This window comes from Corvus brachyrhynchos, unplaced genomic scaffold (genome assembly GCF_000691975.1).
Source record: "Corvus brachyrhynchos isolate BGI_N302 unplaced genomic scaffold, ASM69197v1 scaffold60, whole genome shotgun sequence".
NCBI classification, from domain to species: Eukaryota; Metazoa; Chordata; class Aves; order Passeriformes; family Corvidae; genus Corvus; species Corvus brachyrhynchos.
In genome coordinates this window covers 7,282,670-7,298,356 of record NW_008236767.1, presented here as the reverse complement: position 1 = coordinate 7,298,356, position 15,687 = coordinate 7,282,670, and the positions used below count along the sequence as shown (strand labels likewise).

The following is a 15,687-nucleotide window of genomic DNA, read 5'->3' as shown; positions in this document are numbered from 1 at the left end:
CCCGTGTGCTCCCTCCCCGCCCGCCCGGGCCGGGGGAAAGCCGGGCCGCGCCGTATGCATGTAGCAGGGTGTGGGGGGGGCCGCAGGTGGAACAGGGCCGTGCCTCGGCCCGGCCCCGCTGGGCCGCCTGCAGGGCCCCCCACTACCTGTTCGAAAGCCAGAAGACAAGAGAGCTTTCCCGGGCTCTGTTCGTTCTTAAATGTGGATCACAGAGGCATGTCAAGCTTCTTAAGTGGCTTAAAAAGTTGCCAAAGTATTCAAACTAGCCAATTGATTGGTTCTGTCAGGTCATAGAGGAAGCTGTAAGCACCTCTTTGCAAGAGAATCACTTCTGTGGCTGAAGGCCCCTTTACTAAAGACCCAAACTATATTAAACCATGACATTACTAGAAGACCTGGATGCTAAAATATCCATGAAAATATCAAAGTTGTAATACTCATAAAAATATGGACATTCTCTATACCAAATTCATTCAGTATCCTAAAATATGAATAGCAGAAAAGATTTTTTTTTTATTGTGAGTGTGTACATCATGCACATTAAAAACACTGTTTTAAAATTGAGTATTATGTGCTTATGTGATTAATTTTAGTGAATGGACTCAGAACTACTACCTAGTAGACTTAATTTCAGCATTTTCTAATTTATGAGTGTTTGAAATGGAATTTAATATTCTGTTGTCTTGTTTTTTTATCCAGAAATATCTATTTCTAGTAACAGCCAATATTTAAGTATGCCTGTACTGCTAAGAGTCAGGAAAAGAGATTTATCTATTTGAAAAAAAAGTCAAGAAAAATGGCTGTGGAATGGATATACAGCAATATTCCAATATCACCACATAGGTAGGCTTCATAAAGCTGCTAACAATTTGTGTATAAATCTTGACATTTGGTGTCATTATTTGTTTGTTTTTTATTTATATTCCTCATCAGGCTTATAGATGTTCTCTATTGTGTACTTTCATCAGCTATCTTTCTTCCTAACCTGTAAAAGCTCATTTTGATTCTTCTAGACAAAGCATCTTCATCTGATATAAGCCTTCTCTTATCAGTAATTCTGTTTCCTTCTGTGAAAGGTCTGATGATCTGGCTGCCTGGTAGCTACCACGATTATCTGACACACACTATGTCTGTACTGCTACTTCATTGCTTCCCACCATTAAACTGGAGGAGAAAGTGATGTCAGGAGACAAGAGGATGAGAGAATTATTTTGCATTAATAAGGCCCACGGCCATGACTGACTGATAAGGAACTAACTGGTGATTGTGAAAGTACAGCTTCACTCTCTTGATGGATGGAAAAGAGGAGGTATGGCTAAAAGTCATCACAGGAACTGCAGTGGGTCTTAATCAGGCATATCAGTACCTGATAAGTGAATGGCTTAGTGAAATGCTGAGTGAGGAATCTAAGCCGTCGACATGTGCCTTGTGAATTTCACTGCATGGTGACAAGCAGTTCAGAAAGACCAGCACTGAAGATCCTGTTTATCTCTTCAGTTAGAATGTTGCTGTCTCCTTAAACAGAGACTAAGCTGAAAATAATAAGAACTACATTTTAAACAAAAATGTATAAGCCAAACATTGGCCACATGAGAGGAAGACGTGCAGGATCCTACAGATTTCTGATAGGCAAGAGAAGACTTCTTGGATAACTGCTGCAAGGACAGACACGTACCCTTTTTGTTTCACACATAGAGCAAGATTAACTTTATATAAGAACAGGAAGCTGCTTGATGATAAAATACTAGTGTTGGTTTGGTTTTTTTTCCTTCATATTACAACCAGAAATAAGCTTCACAAAATAGAAATTTTGACCACACTGGCTTGTGATCATGACTGGGGGTATAGCATTCACACAGTCTGTACCTAAACTGGGAACACCAGGACTCTTTTCAGGCTCGTGGGCAAGTGTGCAAGCCTAGACTGTGTCCTAAATTCAACCAACTCAGCAAAGAAAGCGCACACAGACTGCCAACAACCAACGCTCTGGTTAGGGCCCCACGCTAGAGACACACATGCATGTGTGCCCTTCTAACTTCTTCCAGATACAACCACTGTTGTGAATCCACCAATACTCATGCTTTTACTCAGATTTAAAAGTTAAGTAATTTTGGCTGCATGAATGAGCCAAAAATTTCTTCTGGTGGTATGTCACCTTTCTGTAGCTTAAACTTGTAACAAGAGTTTAAAACAATATGATACTTTCTCATCTATTCCCCTGCAGACTTACCTTTACATATACCATCTACTCAATTAATTTATGTTTCTTTAGAGATAGTACTAGGTATTGCATTACTTAAAAAATGTCCTATAATGAATACTAAACTGGTAATTTGGACAGTCTCTGCTGAGAGTCTGGGTGAAAGCAGACCAGTTTTCACCAGGAAAGAACAGGAAGTCATCAGTAAGTATTTACCTAGGAATAATATCTAGAATGTAGAAGTTTTTAAGTGAGAAAAGCAAAGAAGGAATCCAAAATACATTGTCACAATAAATCTAGCATTCTCATCTGTTCCTGGTTTAGCATTTTCACTTGACAGATTAACAGAGATGTGTAGCATATGGATTGCTGTTCAATGAATTATTGCATGTGGTATTCAGGCCTAAACTACACAACTCTTTTTAAATGATCTACAATGGAAAATTGTAAGTAAATTTTTCCTACTTGGATCAATTCTAGTATTAGTGCTGGGAAAATCAATTTAAGAATCAGCTAAACCCCAAAGTTCCTTGAAATTCATGACTATATGGCTAATTTTATTAATTTAAATATTCTATTTTCTCATTTCTGGTGTTCCTGTTTACAGATCACACCAAACCAAAAAAACTAATAAACAAACACCCCCCCTCCCCCCCAAAAAAGTTGCAGAAACCATCCCCCAGTCCCTCCAGTCCTTCAAGAAAGACTTTTCACATACTGTTTATGGCTAAACTGCAATGAAATGTATTTCAATTAGACACAGATGCATACTGACAACACTATGATGACAGTTCAATTACCATAATACATTCAACACAGAATGCACTTGTGAATTTGTGACATGTTTTTATGTTAAATGACCCTACTGAGAAGTTCCATAATTTTTAGCAATGCTTACCCAAGGCCCTGAATAGCTTTTACTAGTGGTTTTAGACACAGTGAGTAAAATCCAGGCCTTGTGAAATAAATGTAACTTTTACTATATAGGTAGTGGGTCCAATCTCTGCATATTCAACTTACTGGATGTCTGCTGAGAATACAATACAGAAGACAGGAAACAGTCCAGGAGGTGCCTGGAGTGAGTGGAAGAAAACTTTCTGACACAGCTGTTGAGGCAGCCAACTAGGAAAGGTGCTCACTGGACCCACTTTTTGTGAATGGAGAAGGACTGTTAGGTGATGTGATTGTTGGAGGCCATCAGCTGCACAGTGATCATGAAATTATGGAGTTTTTGCTTCTTGGAGAAGTAAGGAGAGGGGTCAGCAGAACTGTCACCTTGGACTTCCAGAGTTTAGACTGTTTAGGAGACTGATTAGGAGAGTTCTTGGGAGGCAGTCATGAAGGGCAAAGAAGTCTAGGAAAGCTGGACATTTTCCAAGAAGGAAATCCTAAAGGTGAAGGAGCCCGCTGTCCCCATGTGCCAAAAGACAAGATGGCAGGGAAGAAGAAATCCTGGCTGAACAGATTTGCCTAGAATTCAGAGTAAAAAGGAGAGTTTATGATATTTGGAAGCAGGGGCAGACAACTCAGGTTGTGAAGTTATGCAGGGAGTATACTAGAAGGTCCAAAGCCCAGCTAGAATTAATGTGTATAGTGCTGCAAAAGAAAAATGTTTCTATAAATACATCCACAACAAAAGATGGGTTAAGGAGAATTTCCATTCTTTTTTGGTTGTGGGGGGAAATATCATGACAAAGAATAAGGAAAAGGCTGAGATACTTAATGGTTTCTTTGCCTCAGTCTTTAATAATACCAGCAATAAGACCTGTTAATATGACCAGTTTTTTGCTGGTTGCCCAGCCCCCTGAGCTGGAAGACAGGGATGGGGAGCAGAATAAGGCCCTCATAATCCAAGGGGAAGTGGTCAGTGACCTGCTGCAACATTTGACACCCACAAGTCTGCATCAGAATGGATGGGATTCATCCAAGGATACTGACGGAGCTGGTGGAAACTACAGGCCTGTCGGCCTGACCTCATTGCTTGAGAAGGTCAGGAAAGGTGGAACAGACCATCTTGAGGGCCATCCCACAGCATGTGCAGAGCAACAAGGGGATCAGACCCAGAAAACAAGGTTTGGGAAAGTCAGGTCCTATTTTTGACCAACCTTCTATGACAGTGTGACCCATCTAGTGGATGAGGGAAAGAATGGATGTTGTCTACCTGGACTTTTGTAAAGCTTTTGGCACTGCCTCCCATAGCATTTTACTGGAGAAACTGGCTGCCCATGGCTTGGATGGGTGTTACCTCTGCTAGGTAAAAATCTGGCTGGATGGTAAAAATCAGGCCCAGAGAGTGGTGGTGAACGAGTTGAATCCAGCTGGGAACTAATCACAAGTGGTGCTCCCTAGGGCTCAGTACTGGGGCCAGTCCTGTTTAATGTCTTTACTAATGACCTGGACAAGGGGATTGAGTGTACCCTCAGTCAGCTTGCAGGCAACACCAACTTGGGTGGGAGTGCTGATCTGCTGGAGTGCAGGAAGGCTCTGCAGATGGATCTGGACAGGCTGGATAGATGGGCCAAGTGTATGAGGTTCAGCAAGGCCAAGTGCTACAGTCTGGGGGCAGAGTGGCTGGAAAGCTGCCCAGTGGAAAAGGACCTGGGGGTGCTCATCAACAGCTGGCTGAACATGAGCCAGTGTGTGCCCAGGGGACCAAGAAGGTCACTGGCATCCTGGCCTGTACCAGAAATAGAGGACTGAGGTGCTGAAGCCGTGTTCAGTTTTGGTCTCCTCAAAAAAGACACTGAGGTGCTGGAGCATGTCCACTTGATGATCTGGAAGGATTTTTCCAACCTATATAATTCTATGATTCTATATTCTCATTCTCTTTCCCCAACAGACCATAAAGAGAGACATTAAGAGTTCATGGGATTGTCAAGGAATGTTCCTGACACAATCCAGAGAGTCTTTCACACTGGATTACCAGTGCCGTGGTCTTGTGAACTGTATCATACTCTCTTTAATGACTAAGAGAAAAGATTAAGTTAAATCTTTATTTGAACTCTCAGGGGAGTCTTGTCTTTCGGCATTACCCTTTCATTTTACGAATTTCTGAATTTCATTTCACTATGTTTATTTTAAACTCAAAACTAATAAAAACTATTGAGTGGATAGTCAGAGCTGTGTTACAAGAATTTTTCAAGCAAAGTCCATATTTAAAATGAAGTATCTGTAATTCAGTTAAAGAGAATGAATTTAACGGTTTTGAAAAAAAATCATTTTTGATATAAATCATGACCCTGAAGGCAATTACTGTCATCAGATGTACTTGCAACAGATGTGGTTTTATACCTAAAATCTGCAAATAAAATAATCTAATAGTAATAATAATAATAATAGTAATAATAGCTGTGAAAAATAAAAACTGTCCCATGTACACCAGTGGGGTTTTTAACCCCAAAAAATGAGAATGAAAATGGTATTATATTGTTACATACTGTGTTTTAAAACCTGTTTAAATATCAGGGCAGAACTTAGGGTGTATGTTGCTGGACCACATAATTTTTTACATGATACTTTCATATTAGCTTATTTTGAGACAGGGTCTATAAAACTTCATTCATGTGCAGCATCTGTCTATTGAGAAAATGCATGTAGACTGCTTTTACAAAGCCTTAGATAAGTTAATATCTCTATCCAAGTTAAGGTGAGTCTGTTACATGAATGAGAATTGTGTAAATAGTAAGAAAACATGTATTGTTAAGTTCACATTCTACTAATTCTGGAGTTTTACTAATTTGGTACTTTCTCATGAACATTTAAGTTTAGCATCTGCTTCTTAAGCATAATACCTTTCTGAAAAAATTGCTTTTTGGAGTATACAACAATAACAAAAAGAATTAAGTCAACACTGGTTATTTGAAATACTCCTTGAAGTGCAGTACCACATACCAATATTGCGTTCACCTATTGTATCTGAAGTGTGCTGCAAACTTTGGAAATCACACTGCCTCAACCATACAAAGCATTTACTCTTTCTTCCTGCAAAACAAATAACTCAAGTCGTTTCTTTAATCATGTGTTTCTTTCTTAAGGAAGGGAAATTTGGTATTTTTCTTACTACTGCTGCTACTTGCCATCTATAAAAACAACGTTGCCTGGCTTTAAACAAATTCTCTTCACAGGCTTCATTGCTCTCCTCTGGATAGACATGTTGCCCATTTCTGACAACAACAGATGCAGTGCTTTCAGACTCTACAGAAAGTAATGGTGCCTGACATTTCTAGGGTGAAAGTCTCTCTATGGTTTTAGTGCTAATGGAAACAGACTTTTATTCTTCTTGAAAATCCAAAGCCAGAATGTAAATGGCTATGTAGTAAACAGAACAGATTTTTTTAATCCCAGAAAATAAAGTAACACTCTTATTGTAAAGTTATGGAAGTTTTGAAACAACCCAACGCTTTCTATCCAGAGCTTGTTTTCTTTAGTACCTATTAGATAACATGTATACTGAACAACTACCAATATTTATACTTTATACATAAGGGAATTTGACAACAGTTTAAATGACATCAGCAGCAAGTATTTACAAATGAGAACAAACCTCAGCCAGATTGGCTATAGTGATTCACAAAACCATTTTGAGTTAGGATGGTGTGTTCAGATGGCTTACACGCAATGAAAATCTCAGTTACTTTGAATTAGTCCTATAGCAGTTCTGAAGCAGATTGTATACTTAGCAAAAGAGACTTGATAATAATATTTTACTTCTTTTTTTAGGAGCTAAGTATCCAGAGTAAAGAATTCTCTGTGGTACAAAACAGGAAGACAAATTTTAAAATATTTTAGAGGATAGTTTGAAGGGCAGGGAGTTTTCATAATGTGGGGTTCCCTAACAAAGGTAAATGTACAGGCTTAGCATCTGGGTGATATTTCTTGAATAATAAGTACTGAACAACGATCCCTGGGTATAATCTAATTCCTGTAATAACGTAGATTCAGTGTATAGAATAGCTTCTTCTGAGTTCTTGCTTCAGGCCTGAAAATCTGTGATATTCTGTGTTTGGCTACCATCATGTTTACATCAGACTGAAAGAGGTTGCTGAAAGAGTACTGTTACTTATGGTGCTAAAACCTTAACACCCCAGCACATGTATCCATTCTGATGTAATGCACGTGCAACTGAACATGTTGGGATTCACCCGCACATGATGTTAACTGAGTACTTCACTCTTTGTCAGACAGTGGCCTAAGTCCTTGAAAGTCATCCATGGTCAAAATCTCAAGCCAACCATAAAGTCTCAAGTTTGCAGAGGTACTAGGTTTTTCACGATGCACTCAGCATTATATCACTGAGGTTTTGCCCGTCGTTGTCCAGCTTTGTTGTATTGGCTTCTGGAAAAAAGTAGTTCTGCAGAGGCCAATTCTCAGGCACAAGAAACTTTTAATGTTACAAAGAAATCAGGCCAATTTCAAGAAGCTTTTCAAATAAAATATTTTAGGTTCCTTAGTTCAGTGAAATATTTTAATCTGGGCAAAGCAACCTGAAACAATTCTCAATGGGGTTGGAAGACATAAAATCTAATTGAAACAGCCCCCTGAAACATATTAATTTACAAAAACTGCAGGATCCATCAGAAAATTGTTCTGATGGAAAAAAAATCTGTGTGGGTCCCTTTGAGACTTTACTTCAGGTAATATACAAGATATTTCCTTCCAGCTTTTGGCCTCTTAAGAAGCCACATATTGATGTCTTAAATCAGAATGCCACTGGTATCAGGGCAATAGTTTGGTACCATCAGCAACTGTTCAGAGACATAGTTACACAGTCATTAAAGAGGCAGGTGATGATTTCTCTTTAGTTGGGCTCTTCTGGAAGTTGCAAAACCACATGAGTTCATTAGGTATTCTTCATTTGAAAGCTAGGAGTCAAACACCTTTTTTTCTTTTTTTTCTTTCACTTCAGTTAGCTCTGGTTGTGTTTCATTTAGCCTGTTTCCTCCTGGCCTCTATGGGAACAAGAGTCTCCTATGATTTCCTCAAAACATTGGGTCCATGATCATCTAATTCTCCTTGGCCTGCGGAATAGCTCTTTTAAAATCTGTGTCTTTTAATGCTGTGCCTGATACTGTTTGGAGTCATTTCAGAAGACCAAAGTCCACCTGTCCAGATATAGAAAAGAATTGCCCTAGCTAATAAACCAGATGCTGAGCCTCTCTCCTGCCTTTATGTCTCCCACTCAGTCAACTGCAGAAATAAATTTTTTCTGGTAACCTTGATTATATCAACAAAGTAAAGAGTTAATCTCAACTAGGTAACTTATACAGATATTTACACACACAGAGTATACAGCAGAAGAAGAGCAGGAAAGTTACGCACATAGAAAGTCATCAAACTTCTGAACACTGTCATTAATGCAGGTTTTTGTCACCCACAGAAGTTTTGGTTTTGATCTGGGCATTTCAGGTCTCAGTCTTTTTTAGCCTTCTCAGATTCCATGCAACAGTTTATTGGTTTCCACTGATTTGGAAAGTTTACATTTGAGAGTTTTACACTGTACTTTTTTTTGTTTTGTTTTTGGTGTCTGTGTTTTTAAAAATTTTTATAATGTTCTGAAAAAATTTCACCAAGAAATTTCAAACTTCAGTTTTCTGGTGTCAGCTGAGTACAGAACTCTTCAAAGTTAGCAACCATCAGCTGAGCATAGTTACTTCAGAGCTCACCAGGAACAGTGACTCAGAAGGTGTCAAGTTCTTGCTACAAAATGAACACTCAAAACTGAATTAAAGGTTAAAACTAGACAAGAACTTACCAGAATAAATGGGATATATATATATTAACACATACTTATTCCAAAATGGTCACATCGCTTTTGTTCAACCTGGATCAATGGAAGTCATAACATCAATCCAAACAAATTTTGTCAAATTTTCTCTAAAATGAGACAATATTTTCTTTTGAATGAAATTACATTAAGTGGTCTCAGAGTCATGCAAGTACTAAATATTCAGTACATTTCAGTATTTTCAGGGGAAGAGAAAGACAATCAGGGTCTTTACTCTGGCAAAGCCCTGAAAAATATAATGACTAGGAGTTAAAATAACTTAAGTAAAAGTAGAAATACAGCATTACTTTTTAACAATAAGGCAATTTATGATATAGATTACCAAGAGAAATATGAAAATTTTTAAGGAAGATTTTGTTCCTTTCCAAGCAAGATTTAGTATCGACTTCTGGAAGAACCTCACTCAAGCACAGGAATGCAGAAAGCATCCTGTGCTTGATTCGGGAGCAAAACCAGGAGTATCTAGTGCCATCTGAGATGCTGTAGGAGATGTGGTCTGGTTTCCAGATGCTGTGCAAGTACAGGTCTGTCTTTAGAGCAGTGTCACAGCTGCTTCTCCTGGATGTGTGTCTCGTAGCCTGTTGCATCTGAAGTGGCACTAGGTGTTTACGTGTGAGCAACTTGTACAAGAGGAAATGGAGATGATCTGCTAATAGCTGGCCTTCTTGCATTATTTCTCACCATTTTCAAACAGAAATGAAACCAGATTGCCTTTCATTTTTCTGTTCTGTAGTATCAAACTTGTGAATACATGAAGAGAATCCAGTAACCTTATTCCTGGAAATTTGCAACAAGGTGTGTGAACTTGCTTTCTCTGAAACATTCTTAGTGGGTTTATTCTGTGCTTCCTCATAGCAAAGGTAAATTTAAAAAGAATATGCATTGTTAAATTGTTTGAGTTTAGACTTCATTTTTGTGTTCCATGACAGTTCAAAAATCCTTAACTAACTAACTATCTAATGACATAACTGATTAAAGATCAAGCAATGAGCACATTATTTTCCTGTTGCATTTCTTACCTGGATTTTTTATTCATTTCTGAGTAAAGCTATTCATCCAGGAGAGCTCTATGAAAATGTAAGTGTAAATGCTACACAATGTGAGCCAGGGATAAGGAGAGAAGCAGTGGATTCAAGGCTTTTGGGCTATAATGTACTGCTTTCTAGATAATGGTCTCTCTTGGTGTTATAAAGAAAAGCAAACATATCATTAAGAAAGAGCTCCATAAAAACTGCCTGTCAAATATCTTAAGCTTCATTAGTTTAGATTAATGACTTACTTGATCTACATGACAATAGGTGAAGCAAATCTTTGTTTATTTATTGACAATTCCATGTAACTGTGACATGCATAAACAGGCTTCCTCCTGATTAGTTCCATGTTTTAAAGTAACTTTGTGTTATAAAACTTGTTAACTACAGTATCATTTTATTGAACTCTGCTCCGTGAATGATGTGATCTACATTGAAAGGCGTCAATATTGCAGCCATTCCTGGCAGGCATTGGAGCATTATGTACACAGATTGGAGTAGATATCTCATTGTACAAATCCACAGACCCAGAAAATGTCCAGTTATTGAGACTGCACTGAAAGGACAATGTTTTATTCATAGGATCTGTGATGCAAGGTCAGAGAATGAAACCTGAACTAAGTGTAAGGTTCAGATTAGTTTCATGGTTTTGCAGAAGACCTCCCTGAAAGTTGGGTCTCTGAAAGCACCAGTCCTTTCCAAAAGACCCATGGCAAGCATTTGTAGCACACAGTATAGCATTCATATGAATAAGTTGTTGGGGAGTGATTTCCAGTGTGAAGCTCCTGTAAAGCTCTGCAAGAGGGAGGCAGAGAGAGTGTGAGTGAAAGTAAGTTATGCAAGCCTTTTGTAAGAGAAAAACTTTTCCAGAAGATGCTTGTGGAGTAATGGTATGAGAATGTTGAATTTTGTAATGTGTTTTTGTTTGCATGACATAATTAATATTTTCTTTCATTTACAGTTTGGAGGCCGTAACCCCATAGTACCATCGACACCCTGTGGTTCTCCCTTATCCATGCTCCTGAAAGCACATAGCTGAAAGTGAGTTTCTTTAGCAGTAGCTATTTTAGGCAGAACAGGTGATGTTGTCTCTTATTATGCCACTTTCATGCTTTCAATTATAAAGATCTGTTTTCACTGACTGTAAATTTTCCAACTCTTTTGGGCTGATATTTTATAGATTCAATGTTGACTTCAGGTTGCAACTTAGGAAAAGCCAACCAACACATTTCAAATGAGTTGACATAAGGATCAAGGTCAAGGCAAAGAAGAGGTCAAAGGAGGGAGGAATGGGAAAGAAAAGACTGCCCAATTTGCACGTGGCTGGGTGAACACAAGTGTCCTGAGTCTCACTACTGTTCTGCTGCTGGTAAAAATGGCAAAGTAATGGCAAACTGTTATCTCAGAGTTCCACAGCGGACCTGCAAGAACAACTTTGCTGCTATCTGCTCCCTGCTAAAATCTCCGAAGTTTTTCTCCACCTCTGTTGCTTGTTGCCACAGGAAAGATTCTCCTCTATTCTCTTCTTTTAAAAACGCTCAAGAGGTCACATGTGAAAACAAGCATGAGAAAAGCTAATAGGGTAAAAATATTAGAACAATTTTTTCTCTAAATTGTGAAGGAAATGTCTTCAATAAAATATGTGGGTTCAACAGTTAATCAAATTATGAAAGGAGCATTCACTAAGGTGATGCTATTGGAGAAAAATACACTCCAAATTAATTCCTTGTGTCAACATTTATTGTGAAAGAGGCCAGAGAGATTCCTACTCCACAGCTACACTTTACCAGAGCATAAGCCCACAGGGCTGCTTCCATCAGGAATTCCTAAGCAACTGAAATAAACAACTAATAAATTATTATCTGTGAATAATAGTCTGTCATTTAAATGACTTGAGTTACCTGAAGAATGGAAAGTGGCAAATATGACACCAAAATTTTAAGATTTTCTAGATTAACTCAGACAATTCCAAACCAATAAATTATATTTATGTAAGAGCAAATCTGTAGGAATATTCCATTTCACAGAATGAGTAATGAAAGAGAAAAACATGATATACTAGGAAAAAGCCAACCTAGCCTTTGCAAGGAGAAGTCATGACTCATATATCAGTCATCTACAGAGGAGCCACTGAGCATATGGTTCAGGTGAAAGTATAAGAAACAGATGGTAGGAGTGGGTAGCTGGTTTTCAGAAAGAAAGGAGCTCAAACATATTCTACATGTGAAAAATGTGCCATTTGACATATTCATAAATGGATATTCCTTGAATGATAAGGAGACAAAAATCTGAAAATGATCCAGAATTATTTGGGATAATCTAAAGCTGATTGTGAGAAGTTGTCAAGGAACTCAAACTTACAAGTAGATTATAAACAGTTAGATGAAATGATATGTTAAGAAGTGGAATGTGAAGTCTAGGAAAAGAAATAACCTACAAGTATTAGTATAGGATGGCCATCAGTTTAATTACTACCATTCTGGAAAGAGATTCTGTAGCTGTAAACTGTTCTTCAAAACAACAGCTTAGCATTCAGCAGTGTCTATAAATATAACTAGAATCTGAAGAATAATTAGGAAAATATTTAGGAGCATAACAGAATACATAATTATGTCCCAGTGTATATTAATCATCTATTAATATTTCAAGATTACATTATTCTAAATTTAAGGACACCGGGGTCCTATGAATGCCCAAGCAAAAGAAAAAGCTATAACAGAATTATCAAGGATCCAGACGAAGACAACAAAAATAAGCAGAGATGTGGATTGTCTTTTGCATAGCTAGAAAGCAAATAAAAATAAAAAGAATTTGGAAAAATAGGTTACAGCACAAGTGAGACTTGTGGAATGGAGATGATCAATAACAAACAACTGACAGTGCAAGTAGTAACACCAAATGAAATTGTCAGAGTGGACTTTGAAAGACACAAAAGGTATACTTTTCATGCAAAAAGGTATGGTTCTTAAAACAAGTTTAGAAGGGGACCTGAGAAATTCAGGCAGGCTAGATCCACTGCTGGCCACCGCTCATGATGAGCTGTAACCTCCAGAATAAGTCAGCCATTTCTTGCTGGAGGCTGGCTCACTCTACTCATTGCTCAAAGGAGATGTGAGTCTGGGCTCACGCCTTCTACCTACATTTACATTCAACAGTCAGACATGAGAAAACTGGAAAATTAAGGTTCTCTGTGCAACTTTTATTAAAAATTCCTTTTCCAATAAGTATTGTGACATAAATATTTATTACTATTTATTATTATGGTTTTGCTCTTTTCATCTCCTGCAATGTTCTCCCTTTCCTTGTATAAGTCCAGGAACAGTTTGGGAACAGAGCAATGCTGCATATGAAGGCGGCCCTGGCGAAATATATTTTCACCAGTTGTAGTTGTCTGGTGACTGCCATGGGGAACTGCAAGAAAATAACAGATCAAATGAAGTCAAAACCCCTTGAATACAGCCTGGAGAACCCTCTCCTACTGTATCTTAGCTTGTGTGCCAAGGATGTCTTGCAGGCAGACATCCACAAACCTCCTGCCTTTGAACTGCATAGCATCAGCATTGTAATTGTAGCCAAACTATGAGTGTTAGCTGGTAGCATGTTTTCCATACTCTGCTCCCTCCTTGGGATCTCAGACTCCTTTCTTAAAGAAGGACTTAACCCCAGTCAGTTTGATGGAATTCAGGATCACAACCAAGAGGACATACAGCCATAAAACATCAGAAAGTCACATCAAATTGGAGTTTTTACAGCTCATCCCTAATTTTTACTACAGTACCAGGGAATCTGATTAAGGAAAGTATTAGGAACTTGCAATTTCAGCTAAAGGCAGTAAGATTACATAGGCTGTTATGTGGTGTTTAGTGCTGTGGGACGTCTGATCTTTCTGTGTCTCAAATTCTGCTGGCTAATCACTGGAAACATTTGTTTTCACATATGTGTTAACCACTCTGGCTCTTGCATAATAGTCATGCCACTCTTCAGCTCCTAAAGTGTGCCATTTGACATATTCATAAATGGATATTGGAAATAATTAATTAATATGTATATGTCACTCAGTTGTGGATATAATGAGTGTGACTGAAAAGAAAAATGTGTTCTTCTGTCTTTAAATCTACATTTTAGCAACAAAGATGGCCTGATGTTGTAGAATAAAAGGGAAAAACAAACCCAGAATATTGACTACATTTTTCTTAAGACCGTTTTGCATGTTGAATGAAGTAGGTAGTATGTAAGGAATTATTTTGTATTTGAAGACAATAATAAAGGACAATAATAAAAATATGTGCACAAAACCATACAATGGCAATCCTAATTTTGACATTTCCTAGCTACTGAGAGCTTTCATTGAAAGCCTGCTTTTTGAATGTGTGATTTGTGTGTAATAAAACCCATGAGCTTTATATCAGCACTGATTGTTAGAAATTTTTTATATATATCCACCCGACACTTTCAGTGTAACATTTTTATATAAATTGAAAATAAATGTATTCTAAGGCAATTTTAGCAACATTCACATTTTATGGTTTAGCCTGTCCAGAGTAGTGCTAGATTTCTGCATAATAATGTCATCACATTCAGAGGAAATAGAGAGTTCAATGGTGGATGGGTTATTGCAGATCAGTGAAAACTGAAAGATTGGTTTTCCCCTTCATATAAGAGCTATATTTAGCAGAGTGTGACCATGCCATCACACCATACAGAAAAAGTGATAAAAGCAAGGCTGTACAACCAGACTACTTTTCTTGAAAATAATTCACTTTCTATTATACCAAAGTGGTGAGAATAATGTTGTCTTGGAATTTTTAATATTTCTAGGCTATATTTCCATTGCTGGTGTCATGGGCAGCAGGAGCATATACTCTGTTTCAACAGGCAGAGTCTGAATAATGTTATTTGTAATTTAAAAAAAAAGACGGGTACTAAAACAATCAGAATAGCCCAGAGTAGATCTACAAAATCTGCTTATAATTCACCATTCTCCACAAGAAATTGGTTTTCTTCTATGACATCATAGAGGATTCTATATTTCAAGAAGAAGAGATTAGGACAGCTCCAGCTCCAAGATGTGATGAGAAGAATGGTCATCTGCTGCTTTTACTGCTTTCATATGTTGTTGGTCAACACTTCTTCAGTTTTTTAGGCAGCATAAAAAAAATAAAGTCCATATTCTTCTATCCTTCAGATGGCAGTCCTAGAGGAAAGTGGTTTATCCCTGTACGAGACTGTTAATTAGCTTGATGGAGCAACGAACGTGAATTTTTATGTATTATGTATATTTTTCCCCTTAAATTAATAGCAGCAATCTATTCTTCCTTTCTCTAGTCATCTTTTATGTGGTAGCTAGTTACTTTGTATCACAAACATCTGGAATATAAATGTTCAGAGCATGAAACATTACTTTCATCCTCTACCCATGCTGAAGATCATACAATCAGGTTAATGTTAACATAATACTCTGTATGTAGTGTCAGGGAAGCAATCAGAAGGAACTGCTTTCAGGTCAGGAACAGATATGTGCAATTTTCCTTGAACTTGTGTATGGTGAAGGGCTTCAGCTGTGCAGGCTGTGCACAGAGGTTTGGTCCTTGTATTCTTGCCTCTTCTGAATTGCACTGAGTACTGCCCAAATCTGATGTGCTGTGCTGTTTGCCTGTTAGCTGTCCTCTGAG

The 15,687-nt window shown here is 37.9% G+C and overlaps 1 long non-coding RNA gene across 1 annotated transcript in view; it reads left to right on the top strand.

Annotated features, from left to right (window-relative positions):
- The window catches only part of LOC108444996, a 22,302-nt gene extending 7,879 nt beyond the window's left edge, over nucleotides 1-14,423 (top strand). The window contains exons 2-4 of the long non-coding RNA XR_001859729.1: nucleotides 9,718-9,779; nucleotides 10,977-11,056; nucleotides 11,196-14,423. This is a non-coding gene — a long non-coding RNA (uncharacterized LOC108444996). The remainder of the gene's footprint in view (nucleotides 1-9,717; nucleotides 9,780-10,976; nucleotides 11,057-11,195) is intronic.
- Nucleotides 14,424-15,687: the final 1,264 nt, after the last annotated feature.